This window comes from Corylus avellana, chromosome ca4, assembly GCF_901000735.1.
Source record: "Corylus avellana chromosome ca4, CavTom2PMs-1.0".
Lineage (NCBI taxonomy): Eukaryota > Viridiplantae > Streptophyta > Magnoliopsida > Fagales > Betulaceae > Corylus > Corylus avellana.
In genome coordinates, this window is record NC_081544.1 from 35,130,646 (window position 1) to 35,148,314 (window position 17,669).

Here is a 17,669-nt window from a genome sequence, read left to right on the forward strand (position 1 = left end):
AAAATATTTGACCCAAAATTTACATTTACTTGTGCTTTAAAAAAATTTCGTTAAATATTAAATCATAACCGGTTAACTTTTTTTTTAAAAAAAAAAAAAAAAATTAAACACAACATATAAAAAAAAAATTCAGAATTCAGACAATTGTCACAACATATAAAAAAAATTCAACACAAAGCATATAAAATAAGTTCAAACAAAACATTAAATAATACAAATAAAACATTAAAACTTCATCAATCCTCTCATTTGGTCCTCTAGCAAATCCTATAGACATCCAAAGAAGAAACATAATAATATTAAGGCACAAGCATGTACAAATAATTTGATATTATATAATCATATAATCTCATTAAATTATATCATATTTACTTATAATCTTTTTTCTTTGAATTGAACTTAATATCTAATGGTAAATGATAATGTTCAAACTCCTAAATCTTAAATTCCTAAAGTATATAATAATGCTTTAATTAAATTGTAGTTATAAGTAATATATTGTTTAATTCAATTGAATCAATTATGATTATCATTGTACATGAATCATATTATTAACTTGTAGACTTATGACTTATGAGTTATGTCATATTATATATGTATTATTTATTATTATATAATCATATGATTTAATGGTCAAGTCATCATGTGATATAATCATACCAATTATAGCGATAATATATAAATTACTAAAATTATAATGATAATACAATAATACTTAAATTTTGTTTATAAGTAACACATTGGTCATTGTTTAATTCAATGTCAATTACTTAATTTGATATTATACAAATCATATTATCATTTTACATGAATAATATGATTCACTTGAAGTCTTCAATAAAGTATTTGAATTATCGTTAAATTATATGATTAAGTATTGATATTATACATTTATAGTATTCATATGCATATATAGACTAATATAAACTTATAAAATATATAGAATTATAAGTTTATAACATACATTGGAAATAAGTCTCTAGATATTTAATTATTGTATTAGTATGCATTTGTATACTTATGAGTTATGTCATATTATATATCTATAATTTATTATTATATAATCAAATGATTTAATGATCAATTGCTCATGTGATATAATCATATAAATTATAGTGATAATATATTAATACTAAAATTGTGATTTAATTATTTTTTTAAAAAAATTATGATTTAATGATCAAGTGATTATATGATATAATCATATAAATTATAGTGATAATATATTAGTACTCAAATTGTGATTTAATTATTTTAAAAAAAAATTATTGTGATTTAATGATCAAATAATTATGTTATATGTATAAATATTTTTATAATTATAATTATAAAAATATATTATATAAAAAGACGGTTAGCGGTTAACGGTTACGGTTAGTAGACCCAATAACCGCTAACCGCTAGGCGGTTATAGCGGTTAGCGGTTAGGCGGTTAAACGATTAGCGGTTAGCGGACGATTTTTAACCGCCCGCATTGACACCCCTAATTTATAAGATATTGTAACTTCAACCCCAAATAAATGATTAGAATAATTTGCCATTTTTTATTTTCTCTAGCTCTCCTAAAATTTTGTGCTTATCACACGGATTTTTTTTTTAAAAAAAAAAGGAAAAAGAAATTGAGTATATGCTAATATTTCTCTTTTCTTTGTACTTTGGACAGGGACGACATCATTTTAAAGATCTCTCAATACTTTTAATTGAATTCAAAATTGTAAATAATATAATATATATTCACAACATACAAAAAAATTCAAAAATCCAGTATGTGAAGTCTTCTTTTCTTGGAGGTAAAGAAAACTCTTCTTTTAGTGATACAGCTAAGCATCACGCTGTGCGTTTCGCCTGTAGTAAACGCCTCAAACCCCGCAGGCCGTGACCTACCTTAAAACTCGTTTCTAATTACTCAAAACTCGTTTTCAATTCCTCAAAATCTATTTTTAAAGCTTCAAAACCTATTTCTAATGCCTTAAACCCCATTTTTTAATTCAAAACTAAAACCTAGAAGTGGAAGGATAATTCTTTAAGGATTTTATCACCCTAAAATCTAGTATATTTTGGTCCAACTTATTTTTGTTCACTTTTTATGTTTTTACTTATGTGTCGGTTATTGATTGGGAGCCGTAAAATGAGTGTAATTAGGATGGTCCCCATAAAATGTTTTCTCTTTTTTATTTTCTCTAGCTCTCCTAAAATTTTGCGCTTATCACACGCAATTTTGGGTTTCATTTTTTTAAAAAAAAAAAAAAAAAAAAAACAAAAAGATATTTGAGTATATGCTTATGTGAGGCAAAAACAAATAGAGAAGCAATAACAGGGTTAAAGGAAGAATGGAGGCCACCAATCACATACCCAATAAGAGCATCATCTGTGAGAGGCTCACCAACAATAGAAAGTTTGGCAGCAAGTTGCTTGCCGGTTTCAATATAATCAGCACCCCCTTTGGAGCCTTGCTTTAAGCTTTGAAGTTGGCCAAGAAGATGAGAAATCCTCGTTCTGGAGCGAGGGGCAAAACGAGTGGAAAGAGACACCCAGGCTTGATAAACATTCGTGACACCAAAGGTAAACAACATAACTTTCTCCATTATGGTAGCATTAATATAAGAAAGAATAAATTGATCTCTCTTTGTCGAGAGAAGAAAATCTGGACTAAGGGTAGTGATAACTAACCCTTTTATCATCCACGAGAAACTGAGGGAGATGGTTTTGGAACCATCCACGAAGCGCATCAAGTCGATTGTCTTCAAAATTTGAACCATTTGCTTGACCCATGTAATATAGTTGGGTCCTTCCAATTTGAAGGTCATGAGCTGGCCAATATTTGGCGGAATAAATTGGACAGCAGTAGACTATCGTCAGAAACGTAGAGATCGAAATAAATATGCGTGAGGAAAAAGCTTTGATACCCATAAAAGAGTTTGAAGTGTACCATAATATATTTATACAAGAGGTATTGTATTGTGAGTAATCACATAAGATCTAAATAATCTAGAGTTCAAAATACAAGCAGAAGAACTATCTATCCACGTACATTTGACATATAAAGTATACTAGAAGTTATCTACATATACAATCTTATCAAGACTCTCTATTATCACAAGTGGGGTGACGTGGGTTTACGGTTATCACTAGTTAGTTTTTTTTTTTTTTTAATATACTAGTAATTAGTTGATATCAAGATATAATACAACACATAAAGATACAAAATCTTAACATGCATAATCGTCTACTTTTATATAAACAAAGATCTCCTCAATTGCTAATAAGTCGTATCAAAATAAAATCAGAAATCTTGTTGATATTGGTGCCATAGTAAGTTATCTCCACACTCATTCGATGAAAGCTGGGATGTATATAAAGGCATCGTTTCAAAATTTTGTTATTTTTACTTGCATATTTTTGGCAAATGATAAACTATTCACTAACGTAATGTTACAATAAGGTAAAAAAGTAAATATACGTCCAATGAAGTGGTCACCCAATGATGACATGACCGCTGTGACATACAACACGGATGCCACTTTGAATCAGAATTGTAGCCTGAGCTCTGTTGCGATCGTTGCTAGAAATTCACACTTCCTAGTAATCTGTTGTGGGATGGGCTGGACACCAAAGCCATTTGACACCAATATGTCAGAAGCCATAGGCACTGCTTTGTCCATTAGAAGTGTAAATGGCGCAAAAAAAATTATTATTCAATCAGACAACAAGAATGTTGTTGATCTAATTGCTAAGAAAAAAAGAAAAAGAAACACGCAGAAGAATACCAATCCGAACAACAAAGACAACCCGATTGATGAGGCATTGAGTGTGGTGGAAGATTTTCTTGACCCTAATTCTTTGACTCAGTATGGGATTACAGTGGAGCTGGAGCATATTCCTTGGGTTCAGAACCCCGTAGCTGACCATTTGGCTTTATTGACAAGAAGATTGTCGCATGAAGTAATGAGTGCAACATTAGTACAATAAATTTTGGGATAGCCAACAAGATGTGCATACTAAAATGGTTAAATTGCTTCAAACGTCGATGATAAAGATAAACACAATGGAGTGATTTGCGTGACGCATGCAAGGATAAAGATATAATACAACGGAGTGATGTGAATAAAGATATAAACACAATGGAGTGATGTGCATACAAAATCCATGCGTTACGCATGGATTTCTTTATCCTTGCATGCGTCACGCAAATCACTCCATTGTGTTTATCTTTATCATCGACGTTTGAAGCAATTTAACCATTTTAGTATGCACATCTTGTTGGCCATCCCAAAATTTATTGTACTAATGTTGCACTCATTACTTCATGCGACAATCTTCTTGTCAACAAAGCCAAATAGTCAGCTACGGGGTTCTGAACCCAAGGAATATGCTCCAGCTCCACTGTAATCCCATACTGAGTCAAAGAATTAGGGTCAAGAAAATCTTCCACCACACTCAATGCCTCATCAATCGGGTTGTCTTTGTTGTTCGAATTGGTATTCTTCTGCGTGTTTCTTTTTCTCTTTTTCTTAGCAATTAGATCAACAACATTCTTATTGTCTGATTGAATAATAATTTTTTTCGCACCATTTACACTTCTAATGGACAAAGCAGTGCCTATGGCTTCTGACATATTGGTGTCAAATGGCTTTGGTGTCTAGCCCATCCCACAACAGATTACTAGGAAGTGTGAATTTCTAGCAACGATCGCAACAGAGCTCACGCTACAATTCTGAGTCAAAGTGGCATCCGTGTTGTATGTCACAGCGGTCATGTCATCATTGGGTGACCACTTCATTGGACGTATATTTACTTTTTTACCTTATTGTAACATTACGTTAGTGAATAGTTTATCATATGCCAAAAATATGCAAGTAAAATAACTAAATTTTGAATCGATACCTTTATATACATCCCGGCTTTCATTGAATGAGTGTGGAGATAACTTACTATGGCACCAATATACGCTAGTCACCCCGACTAGTCTATTTGCTATCTATAAAATTCAAACAAATTAATTAATATTGAGTGTTAGTGGAACATGACTTTTGAGATTAAAATTTCTTTTAGTCGCACCGTCTTTTTTGCCTCTATGCTCCAAACATGCTTGTTCTTGCTCCAAACAAAATAGGCTTCCAGCCCGTTCAATATGGTAGTGAAAGCTCCCATGTCAACCAAAAACAAGATGTGAGATGCAAAACAATTAGAACACATGAGAGTTTGATAGACCAATTTTTTACAGTTCGATAAGACTAAACAAAGTAACTTAAGCACACAAAAAAGATTGAAGAAATAACTAATTTAAGCCAAACAATACAAAATCACCAAGGCTCCTTTAGTACGGGTTTTAATACTTGACATTTGTCAAGAGATCACATTATCCCTCTTTTGCCCCAATGGAAAGCAAAGGATTTTTTTTTTCCTAATAAGAAATCAAGGGAATTTACTTGATTGCGTCAGTGCACATTTTTTTTTCTCCTCCATAGGTTTTCTGCACCACACAAATATTTACAACATGCAGTCGAAATAAATATGGGTTCTTTATACGTCTGCTAAAAAGAAATATCTTGGACCGGATGTGAACAAAGTATATTCTAAATATCATTTAACATGTACATGTTTATATATATATATATATATATAGTGATCAAAATATCACTAAAAGAGCAAAGCACAACCCATAACTTTAAAAATGCATTTCCAAATTAAAATTAAGGTAAATTGAACTTTCCCACCCTAAACAATAGGGTCATTTGCAATGTCCCCTGTATAAATTTAAAAAATATGATTAACTTTCACATGCTTACTTCGCGAGCACAGGAAAATAAAAGAAAAATAAGCATGTGATACCATGAAATGTGATAAGTATGTGAATTTAAGTTTAAGTATAGGGAATATTAAAGAAACTTTAGGAAGAGAGATATTGCTATAGACCCCATAGTCTAGGGGGTTGATTTCTCACATTTAAAGTTTAGGGGAGATTAACTGACTTCATTGTTAACAAAAAAAAAAGCAATTTACACAATTAAAATCTCTCATGAGATCCAGTTAGTCAACATAAATGAGACAGGTCAAAACCAAAAAATTTGTACAATCCAAGACAAGTCAGAGAGGGCAGAGGTCCTTCTACAAGTCTAAGAATGGGCTTATTGATTACTTTCGTAAGAAAAAACATCTAGAGGGATACAGTTGGATTCCACACAAGAGCAAGAGAGATGCAAATTCAATCATAAGGTTTTCTGTCCTTAAATACGATGAATGTAGGCATCGCTTCTATTTTGTATTTATCATCAATTTTCACCATCTATATCTTATACTCCAGCTAAGTATTGACTTCGTTGAGGATGGGATCCATGAATTGACAAAGACCACATGCAAACCATACCTAGGGTTACTCATTCTTCCGATTAAATTTAAATATGATCCTACTCAATTTTGCTATTCTAGAGATTACCAAGAACATGGAATTATTCCTAAACTAAACGCCACACCCCTCTCAATAGGGTCTAAGGTGAACAATACGAATTCGCTTCACGAATGAAAGATTACTGACAAGACAAACATAAATCTAGACAATTACGATAAAATGCTTATAAAGTTTTCCAGCAAGATGATCCCGCACGTTATGGCTTAAGGTGATAACATAGGCTTACAAAATAGTCAGAGACATCATAGCTGTTAGCAAAATCTGAAAAAAGAAGGGAAGAGAAAAAAATAAACATAAGTAGGGAAGAACCAAACAAGTTGCATAAAAGTCAACCAGAACAGCTTTGCCAGAGTTATCAAAGGAGGAACATGTTAGCTTCTTGGCTTTGACCCACATAAAAGACCTTTTTTTTTTTTTTATAAGTGCCCTATATAAAAGAATTTGTCAAAGAAAATGATGATAATTATTTGAGAAGAACCTTTTAAACTTAGTATTACATAGGTTGCAAGCAAATGTTCAAGCAAACAACACAATACTACAACTGACGCTACTTTCAATGATTTTCTAAGCTATAAACATACTTACCCTCATGAATTTCTCCAATTGTAATATCCACGTCACTTCAACTTACTTTTCCAATATATTTTCGACAATCGGGAGCGGACCAGTTTACCCTGCAACAAGGTATATAGAATCAAATAAATTTAGGAGCCTTTAAGGCAATATTTAACCAATATGGTGCTGAATAAAAAAGACATTATTAAGTTCAACTACTTCCTTGCAAAACAATCAGCAAAAGCCATCTTCAAAGAAGAAGGAACATTTATCAACATACTACAGGATAAGGCATCTAAAGATGCAAATTAAAACATACTTGAATAATTGATATGGTACTCTAATCATAATTTAAAAAATATTAGGTGCTGCAAATCACATGGAATTTTAGAGTCGAAGTAATGAAACAATGAGCAGAGAAAATGATGAAGTAATCATTCTAATATGCTCTAAAACTAAAAAGGAGAAGAGATTACGAGGAAGAGAGAAAAGGAGGAGTATACCTGTATAGCCATCCTTGAGACACAAACCCAGCTCCTCAAATGATTCATCAAATTGCTCCTAATAGATCTGTTCAGTAGCCACCAAATACTCCCCGGCTATAGGACACGTAATCTATAACATTTTTTAATTAAAAAAAAAAAAGGCTAAAGAAATTTTAAGGAATTTTAATTGTCAAAATTGAAAACTAAGTGATTGATTTTATTTTTCCCTTAACTTTATTAAACAAAACTGAATACACACAAATTTCATCACATACCATTACATAACGTTGGACTTCCTCCATCCCATTTGCCTTGTCTCGTGCTTCTATGTCTTGGCTTGCTGTCTTCAGAGTTTTGATCAATTGGAAGCTTATTTATTATTAACATCATATTGCACCTGCAAAAGGCTTAGACATCAAGACAGGGGTCTATGACTCTCTTTTCCAAATGATTAGACTTAGAAATCATAAACATCGGCTGAATAATAGACCTATTGCTTAGCGCATAAAGTCAAAATCTTTTTTTTTTTTTTTCTCAACATCGTTGGTGGCATTTGTCCAACTTTCTCCGTTAGTCTATAACCACGCATGCCTAGTTTCTTCACAATTCGTTAATGGCTTTGTTCTCTATTATAGGTTATCATCTAATATCAAATGCAGTTAATGTTTCATTGATAAAAATTATAATCATTCTCCTGTTGGTATTATAATCAAGAGAAAGAGAACTAGCTCTATCTATATAAATATTGTTACAACTCAATTGTATTTGAAACCTTACAAACCTATATGCTTTAAATTTGAAGTACATGCATATGGACTGATTGTCCAGGTATATCTACTTGTATTAAATTACTATACAAAATAATAATAATAACAATAATAATAATAATAATAATAATAATAAACACATATCACATATAACATGAAACAAACAAACAAACAAAAACAAATTCAAACGTAACTTCCATTGAATTTCATACCACCGTTTGTACTGCATGGAGGCTCAAGCCCTCAGGAGATTGGAATCCGCCATCCGCCTGGATGATGATGATGATGAAGCTGTCTCCACCTCTCACAACACAAGTCGTTTACCACCAATGTCAGATCGCTGCTGCAAAAGGTTTCCAGAAACGGAATATAATTGTTTCTTTCTCGGGAGCAAAGAAAAATATTTATTCTAGTTCCAAGCAATACGACAATGGTGGTAGATTTGATATGATAGATCCGGCATAGACAAATCTGGTTTAGGCAAAGTGGTGCAGCAATGAAAGAAAGACTGTTGCAGACCGGAGGGAACGGAGGGGCGTCAACCTTGCTAAGGTACTAACTAGGCTAATATACAATTAGGGGGACTGTCGCGGATATATACTTGCTAACTCTTCCGAACTTAGAAAGCCTCCAACAAACCACGACGTATAGAACCAAGAGAAAGAGAGAGCAAGAACCAAGAGAATTCATGCAGAAAAAATACCCTAAATGAGCAAGAGAATCGATGCAGAAAAAATACCCTAAAAATTGCCACCACGTATAGCACCAAGAGACAGAGCAAGAGGATTGATGCAGAAAAAATACGCAAGAGAATTGTGCAGGAAAAATACCTTAAACGAGCAACAGAATCTATGCAGAAAAAATACCCTAAAAATTGCCATTATTGCTTATATTTTTTACTTTTCTTCTCTCCTGTTTTCTTATTTGGCAATCACTGACTAGTTTCTATTTTTTTTTTTTTTTAACAAACCAACATTCATTCAAACAAAGAGGAATACCGGGAAAACAGAAACGAAAACAAAGAAGCTAGCTAAAATCCCAGCCGGCCTGATCTCAAAAAACAGGAATGAGATCAGAAACGTAAAAGAAAGATGCACCAGAAAAAAATAAAAAAAAAGATCCACTCCACAGACATAGAGTCTGAAGACCAAACAGATTGGGATAAAAACTAAGCTACAAAGCCAAAGAAAATTACAGGAAGTTACACAAAGTAACAGAAAAGAACTCAAAACACAGCAGCAGCAACGGAGGGAGGCCCCGGCGGCCACTGCACGGCGCGTGGTACCCACGCGACGGTGCGTTAGATCCACACGCAGGAGCGTGTCGACCACGCCCCGGCGCGTGGAGGCGAAATGAGCAGCAGAGGACTACGCCGGAGAGCTGGAACGCAGGTGAAGATGGAGGATTGGCGCGTCTGGGGCTGATGGAGAGAAGTAGATCGGACTTTGAAAAAGCCACTCTTCAAGCCTACACAGATCCGGCCGGTGGAGCGATGGAGAAGACGTTCCAGAGGGAAGGCGATCCATTGCTGATGCAGTTTTTTGAGGGTCGGGTAAATCGTCAAAGACGAAAGGTAGATCTAGAAAAAACTCTAGAAGTAAAAAAGCTCTCTCAGGAAGAGAGAAACTCAGAAGAAAGAGATGTTGGATGTTGCAAAAGGGGTGAGGAGGAAGGCAACCAGAGGTTTTCCCTCCTCAAGCTTGGCCGAAAATGGAGGCTTCAGGAGAGAGAAGAGAGTGTTTAGATATTTTTCTTGTTTGACTTGTTTCTATTGGCCTGTTGTGATTCTTGCCTTTCTATGGTAATGTTGCACTTTTGCTTTTGCTTTCTTTTTTTTTTCTTTTCTTTTTTTCTTTTCTTCTCTTCTTCTTTTTAACTCTTTTTTGGGAAATCACCGGCTATTTTCTATTGGCCTGTTCCCCGAGAGATTCTCGGGTAGTGTTTCACTTTTGCTTTTGCTTTTTTTTTAAAAAAAAATTATTCTCGTTTCTTTACAACCTTTTGAGAAAAATGGAGGTGTCGGTGATGTGCTTTTTTCATGAGCTGCAAAAATGAAGGTACTGTTGAGAGTACAAATAATAATGGATCAAACTAGTTTGTCCAAAAACAATAAGCAAAATGTCGGTGCATGTATCAGATCCGATATGTACCCAAAAAAAAAAGTTTGAGCTTTTCTCTTCAAAATTAAAGCGCTTAATAGGCACAATCGACCATCTTTTTTTAAAAAAAAAAAAATTAACAATAATGTTTAAATATTTTATTAAGGTATATTTGTAATTGTCAACTAACCATGCCATATGACTCCTACAACTGACGTGCCAAATGAAAACTATGTTGCTTGATCGACAATTAGGTTACTGGGTTCTTCTGTAGATTTCTTTGTTCAGCTAGATTAGTTTAGCATATGCCATGTAAGACTGATCAATTAAATATCGGGTGATAGTAAGTTGAACGAGGAACATTTCAAATCAAGAAAAAATCTAAAGGATTTAATTGTCAAAATAAAAAACTAAGGAATTAAATTAAAATCGCACAAAAACCTAAACTGATTTCAAGTTCTATTTTTATTTTTTATTTTCTCAACATTGTTGGTGGCATTTGTCCAACCTCATCGGTTCGTCTATAACATTTGTAACCAATGCATCTCTAGTGTATGAGCAACAATTCGTTAATGGCTTTGTTCTCTATTATATGGATTCATTATCTTCTTCTATTATCAAATGTAGGTGATGTTTCACCCAACAAAATTGTAACCATTCTTCCCCTTCTGGTAATTATATTATATTCGCAAGAAAGAGAACTTAGATCTATCTTATATATCACTGTTTGGTACGATTAAATGAAATTGGTACTATTTGTGACTTTGTAAAACCTATCACCCACATTAAATTTAAAGTATATACATATAGACCGAGCAATTCACCAGGTATCTCTATATATTAAATTACTAAACAAAAACCTTAGGAACAAAACCAAATACAAATACAAACACATAACTTTGGTTGAATTTCATACCGTTTGTGCAGAGACTCTAAGGTTCATCCTTTATCGTTTATGGCTAGTGATTAGATCCGGATGCCATCATCCACCCACAACCAACGTCAGATCAGAGCTGCAAAAGGTTTTTGATTACTAAATAAAGAAATAAAAATAGATAGTTTCAGTCCGACACACAGAGTTTAGTCAAATCTGGTTTAAAGCAAAACTGTGCGCATGGTGAGGGAGTTCCGATGAAAGACTGCAACACAGACTCGAGGGGGAAAGGAGGCGGCTGACCTCACCATCAAGGTGTTTAGGCTTAGGGTTCTATAATGATGAATATAAGAAAAGAATCTTGCGTTTCGAACTCCAACATGTTTGGGTCTGCGGTTGCAGACCCAACACGCGCTTCTGAGACCTCAAAAGTTCGTTTCAGGAAAATAATGGTTGTTTGGTAAAATATTGTGAAAGCTCTTCTGAGGTCCCAAACGCTGAAAATCACGTTTGGGCCGAAGCTGGAAAACGAGGCTTCTGCTCAAACGGACTTTTGGAGAGAAAGGCGCGCCGCAGTTTTCATTAATGAAATATATAAACTAACAAAAATACTCATACCAATTTTAACAAATGGCAACCATACCCATATATAAGCATCTCTTTCCAACCTCTTCGATTTGTCCTTCTCATTTCCGCAGTTGGAGGCTACTCCAGAGCGAGGAAGATCCGGCAGAAATTGTTGATGCCGTTGCAGGTAAGAAAAACAAATCAAAATGAAAATAAGAAAAATATAGATGAAGATCACAGTCCACACAGAGAGACGTGCAAAAAAGAGACTTAGAAAAAATAGAGAGGAAAATATGGACGAAGATCGCAGAGAAGAGACGAAATTATTATAAAGAATACAGCGTGGGTGAAACCTTGGCTGAGTTTCCCCCACGTTGAGGGGGAAACCTTCCCCCAGCACGCGTACTAGGGAAATGATCACTTTTGAACCCACTACAGAGCCGCTATAGGGAGAGAGACCTAAGCAGAAGTTGTTGATCCCGTCGCCGGTGAGTTTAGAGCTTCGTTTGATTTTGCTTCTTCCCATCTCTTTTTTTCCAATAAAACAAAAATCTTGACATATCTTACTGAACACAAAAGTGAAGAAAAAAATATAGGAGAGAGACCTACAAGGAAGAGAAGTAGAAGAAATAGAGAGAATAAAATGGAAAGAAGATAAATAACAAAATAGAGAGAACTTGTGCGTGTGATAGCTAGAAAGAGATGGTCTTTGGGCAGAGAGAACGAGTGATAGCTGGTCTGCTCCTAGTCTTGCGTGTCTTGGGCAAAGAGAAAGAAAGAGTGATAAGCTTGGGCGTCTTGGCAGAGAGAACGAGTGAGCTGTAATAACTGGTTTTTCTCGAGCATAGCAAACTTCTCTACACATCTTAAATGGCTAGTGTTTTTTTTCCCACCTAATCTAAATTTTTCTTCTTTTATTTATTATTTTTTTTGGTAAATTAAATTATCCTTCTTCAATCTCGTTGGAATTGGATTTTTTTCGCACACTCCAGGCTTCAATAAGGTGATGTGCGTCAGCTTTTGAAGTGTAGGGGAAAGATTTAAATTGTTATATATATATATATATATATATATATATATATATAATAGATTAAAATTTATGGTTATTTGAATAAAATATTTAGAATTTGATTCTTTTAATGCTCTTCTTGTAACTTGTTGCAGCATCTCAAAGATTTCTTCCTTTTTGTACAAAATTTACAATCAAACGGCCACCAAGACAACGATGAATGGAAAAAATTTGCAAGGCTAAGTAAATTTTTTAGCTTAGCTTTCTTTTATTGGTACTGGTATCATTTTTTTTTTCACAAAATAATTTTTTTTTTAAAGTTAACATTAACCATTTGTATATAAAAAGGTTGTTATAAAATAGAAAGAAAAAAAAAATTATATGTCATTTATTTTCATTTTTATAACTAAAAGCATTTTTTTAGTTTTGTTATCAAAATCACTAAAAAAAAATACTTAAGACATGCAGTTACTAAACATATAACAATTTTTTGATGGAAAGATTTTTGACAAAAGCCCAAAAATAAAAATTTTATATTAAAAAGCTCTATTTTTTATCGGAATTCCAAATCCAACAAATCACGTGTCTTGTCCGACACTGACAAGTAGACAATTTTGTTTTTTGGACCCGGCTTAGGTGCGGTAGTTCAAAACTACCGCACCATGCTGTAGCCCAATGGGGTCGTTTTGAGCAATAAAAAAAAAAAAAAAAAACTCATCATCTCCATCTTCTTGTTGCTCCTCTTCTTTTTCTCCGGCTCGTTCATTTCTTTTCTTTTCTCCTTTGCTTTCTCTGAGAGGAAATTGGGTTTTGGGGGTGGCCGGACCACCCCAAGGGGGTGGTTTCGGCCACCCCATACTGGCCAAAGGGGGAGAGAGCCGGCTTTGTTACGCTATGCGCTACATAAACAAAAATGTACAGAAAAACCCACTAATCAGAAACCCAAATCCAGCCAAGAACAGCAATCAAAAATCAAAATTTTTCTGCAATTTCTCTCACAGCTCCGTCTCTCTCTCTACCCTCTGTTTCTCTAAAAATCTCGCCTTCTCTCCCTCTCGTGCTCTCCGTCTTTGGGTCTCTCTCTCGTCAACTCTCTCTCTCTCCCTCTCAAAGAAAGCAAAGGAGAAAAGAAAAGAAATGAACCAGCTGGAGAAGAAGAAGAGGAACAACAAGAAGATGGAGACGATGAGTTTTTTTTTATTTTTTTAATTATTAAATTTTTAATATTTAATTAATTTTATATTATTACTTTAAAATATTATTTTTTTATTGTCCAAAACGACCCTAAACTGGGTCGTTTTTGGCTACAGCATGGTGCGGTAGTTTTGAACTACCGCACCTAAGCCGGATCCTTGTTTTTTTATTTCTTGTTTTCTTTTTGCTTTTTTTTATTCTTTTTTCTTTTATCTTTTAACTACAACTTAAGGTAAAACAAAAATTACATGATTGTTTACCGCTATTTCGTGGCATCCAGTCATCTGGGTCCACGTATGACGCATAAAGTAATTAATTTATTTATTTGGACGTTTCCCTACCTGGAGGTAGAGGTGGAGGGAGAAGAAGTAGGCCGTAGGCGTTGCCGTCGACCACCATCGGAAGTCTCAAAAACTGTATCGGGATGCCGTTTCCATGAGCAAGCCATCGGCCATGCGCCGTGCTAGTCAAACCCCAGCTTAGTCTAGACAGACAAATTCACAGAAAGTAAGAGAGGTTCTTCACAGAGTGCTATATATACTATTATAAATCATCTATCTTTACTCCCACTATAGTTTTTTTAAAAGATATCTTGATTTAATAACCCCTCTCAACCCCCCATAAATTAACTTTACTCCCACTAGTCTATAATTTTTTTTATATCTATCTTGGTTTAATGCCCACGCACAACCAGTTGTAAGGGGCAGCGACATTATTGGCCGGGCAAGCAGAGAGGATTATTTTGAGTTTCAGATCTCAGACTTTTATAGTTGCAGAGATTAGGTTAAGAACGAAGAAGACAATTAAAACGGTGCGTTTCAGATCTCATTCAACCGTCATTTCATTAAATTAAATTAAAGCCTTTAAAGGGTCATTGAAACGCAACGTTTCATTAAAGGACCTATTCAACGTGAATTGTGAGTCTTGTGACTTTTACTTTTTTTTTTTTTTTTTTTTTGGTTAAAAATTACCTTGAATCAAAGTATATTAGCTACCGTAAAAAAAATAAAAAATAAAAAGCAAAATAAAAAACAAAAATAACACAGAGTCAGATTATACATATAAACAAGTTAAAAATGTTGAGATTTCATAATTTACAAAATTTGAACAAGTTCAAGAATATATGAGTGCCACAACGATTTCAGTCTTTCAATTTGAGATTTGCAAATTTGAATTAGTCAAATTTTTCTTATAAGGTATTTAATAATTCAAATCAACTGCTTGGATTTTAGAGGTACAGTAAAAGACTGCCTAGAACAAAAGCAAAAAGTTATTATTATTATTTTTTTATATATACAATTTCTCCTTTCTTGAAAAGCAAATGTCTCTGTAATCTTTTATATTTATGTTGTTCAATTAAATTAATTATTTATAAATATATATAATTTTTATTACATATTTTAATTGTATCATATATACATATATAATTGTATTTAATTGAGATAGACACCAAATACAAATTGCATGTTAATCCGCGAGTCTAACATTTGAAGTTTAAAGGATAAAAAATAAAAAATTTGGGAGGTGAAATGTAATTTTAAGGATTATATGGGCATTTAAAAAAAATAATAAAAATAAAAATAAAAAGTTTGGAAAAACATGGTGGTTTAGGCCCAAGTTATCTAACCATACATTTTTTAAAAATGTAATTTAAAAAAATATGACGTCGTTTTAATTTAGCATTTAGCATGGTTCAAATTAAGATTGTTTACTTATTTTGTTACTTATATTTTTCTAATTAATTTTTGTTTAATTTTATTTTTTAATCTTGACCCCTAATCAAAACTCTTGCGCGCTCCGCCACCGTATAGAACTACGTACACGTCACCGAGAGCAAAAGACATACCGGAGATCATATGCAACAGCAAGAACGAAGCTGGCAGGTAGGGCATGAACAAAGCCGGTAGCCTGTATGGAAAAACGAACGCCTGCAGGGATAATATATGCTCGCTTCAACTATGCTGCATACCTTTGTTTTCTTCCTCTATACCCTTTCTTTTCTGGCAATAAGCTTTTCTTCTTCTTCTTCTTCTTTTTGTTCTTCTTCTCTTTCCCTAGTTTCTCTTGCACATGAATCTCTCGCGTTTCAGTGGTAAGGGTTGTTGTTTCTTCACAGCCTTTTGCTTTTTTTATTTTTCTCGGTGTTTCTTCATCCAAACAAGTAAATATGGAAGTACTACTTGTTTTTTTTTTTTTAAAGTATTGTTGCTTTCACCCACCACGGTCTATTGTATTTATGAGATCGTATGTATATATTGTTCCTTTTCTGTTCCGTTGTAATACGTCTTCTTGTTTAAAACAACAATGCATAATCGCTTTGGAGATTCTCTTCTTGTTTTTTGGTACGTAGATGCCGTATAATTTACAAGTTAAAGTTGACTTGTCAAGGCTGCCACGTGGTCCCCCAGTACCACCTATTGCAGCTAAAGCCATTATCGAGCTGCTGCACGTTTTAACCCACACCGAGGGGTGGGGGGCCCATCCTGAATTTGAAAAGCGTGAATTGCCACTAGGCAATCCACTAATAAGCCCCCCTTGGTGGAAATCCACTAGGCAATCCAAAGAGTAAAAGCGTGAATTGCCTATTAGAATGTGAAGCTGTATGGTTATTGTGTCTTAACTGCTTTCCGTGTCAAAGTTTCAAACTTAACAGTAGAATTGAATGATGAGTTGAACCCAACGCTTCCTAGTTCCTACATTAAAAGCACCTCCAACCAAATTTCCTACAATAATTAATTCATCGCTGTAACATTAAAACTACTTCCAACCACCTCTTGTAATTTGGAGAAAAGCGTTTTTTTTTTTTTTTTTGGCAAGTAGGTGAAAAGCATTTAAAATTATGATCAGAAGTGTTACATTTTTTATTTTTTAATCTATTATTAAATTTACCCAAGCTTTAGATAATATTTAATTAGTTATATTTTAGTCATATTTTTGTTCCCTAAAAAAATAAAAGAACAAAACTACCCATTAAATATAACTAATTAAATATTCATCAATTCACTTAAAATGATCTAGTTCCACTTTGAAGGCCTAGAGTTTGGTTGAAGTTAATATAATGCCAACTATTATAAAGATTCATTAATTCAGGGTAAAAATAAAGCTTAGTTGGATACAGTGCTAAGATTTACTTAGTTACTAGCATGTGCAGAGGTTGTGGTTAGATAGTACCTTTATGATATTACTAATATTGATTCTTCTTCTTCTTCTTGTTTTTTTTTTAAAAAAAATTACTGATATGGATTTGTCTTGCTAATAGTTTCCTAATTTAAGAATTATACTTATTTCAAATTGTATGCAAGGAGGTGTGTTTTTAAATAAACCACATTTTTAATGTCAATTTACGATTTTATCAAAGAATTAATTGCAATTTAAAATTTTTGAAACTAATATTTTTCTTTTTTAAGTTACATATCTTAAAACCGTAAAACCAAACCGACTACAACTCTCTTTGTTTCTCGTTTAATCTATTTTGTGAAGTGGGTGCAAACTTAAAATAAGCTTGGCGTCAAGTTCCATGCCTTATTTAAATAATTTTGGTTTATAAAAAGTTTAGATCTTGAATAATATTTTGACTCGCCAGCAATATTGGATCACACTACTGTCATTTCTCGAGTACTTTCAGTTTCATACTTTCTTTGATTCTTTCGAACCTTTAGCAGGACCCACTTGGGATCCGACCGGACCAACCCATGACCCCGCGGAGACTA

At 33.5% G+C, this 17,669-nt stretch overlaps 1 long non-coding RNA gene across 6 annotated transcripts; it reads right to left on the bottom strand.

Annotated features, from left to right (window-relative positions):
- Positions 1–154: 154 nt before the first annotated feature.
- LOC132179577 (uncharacterized) lies at positions 155–16,112 on the bottom strand. Of its 6 annotated transcripts, XR_009439937.1 has the most exons (10): positions 15,806–16,112; positions 14,301–14,443; positions 11,833–11,894; positions 11,232–11,328; positions 8,429–8,559; positions 7,725–7,846; positions 7,468–7,579; positions 6,995–7,083; positions 2,353–2,810; positions 155–267 (listed from the first exon to the last, which is right to left on the bottom strand). It is a non-coding gene; the product is annotated as an uncharacterized LOC132179577 (long non-coding RNA). The 6 variants fall into 6 exon arrangements; XR_009439936.1 differs by lacking the exon at positions 155–267 and having other exon boundaries at positions 1,230–2,810; positions 15,806–16,110; XR_009439935.1 differs by lacking the exons at positions 155–267; positions 2,353–2,810 and adding an exon at positions 2,915–3,414 and having other exon boundaries at positions 4,885–7,083.
- Between the last annotated feature and the right edge of the window lie 1,557 nt (positions 16,113–17,669).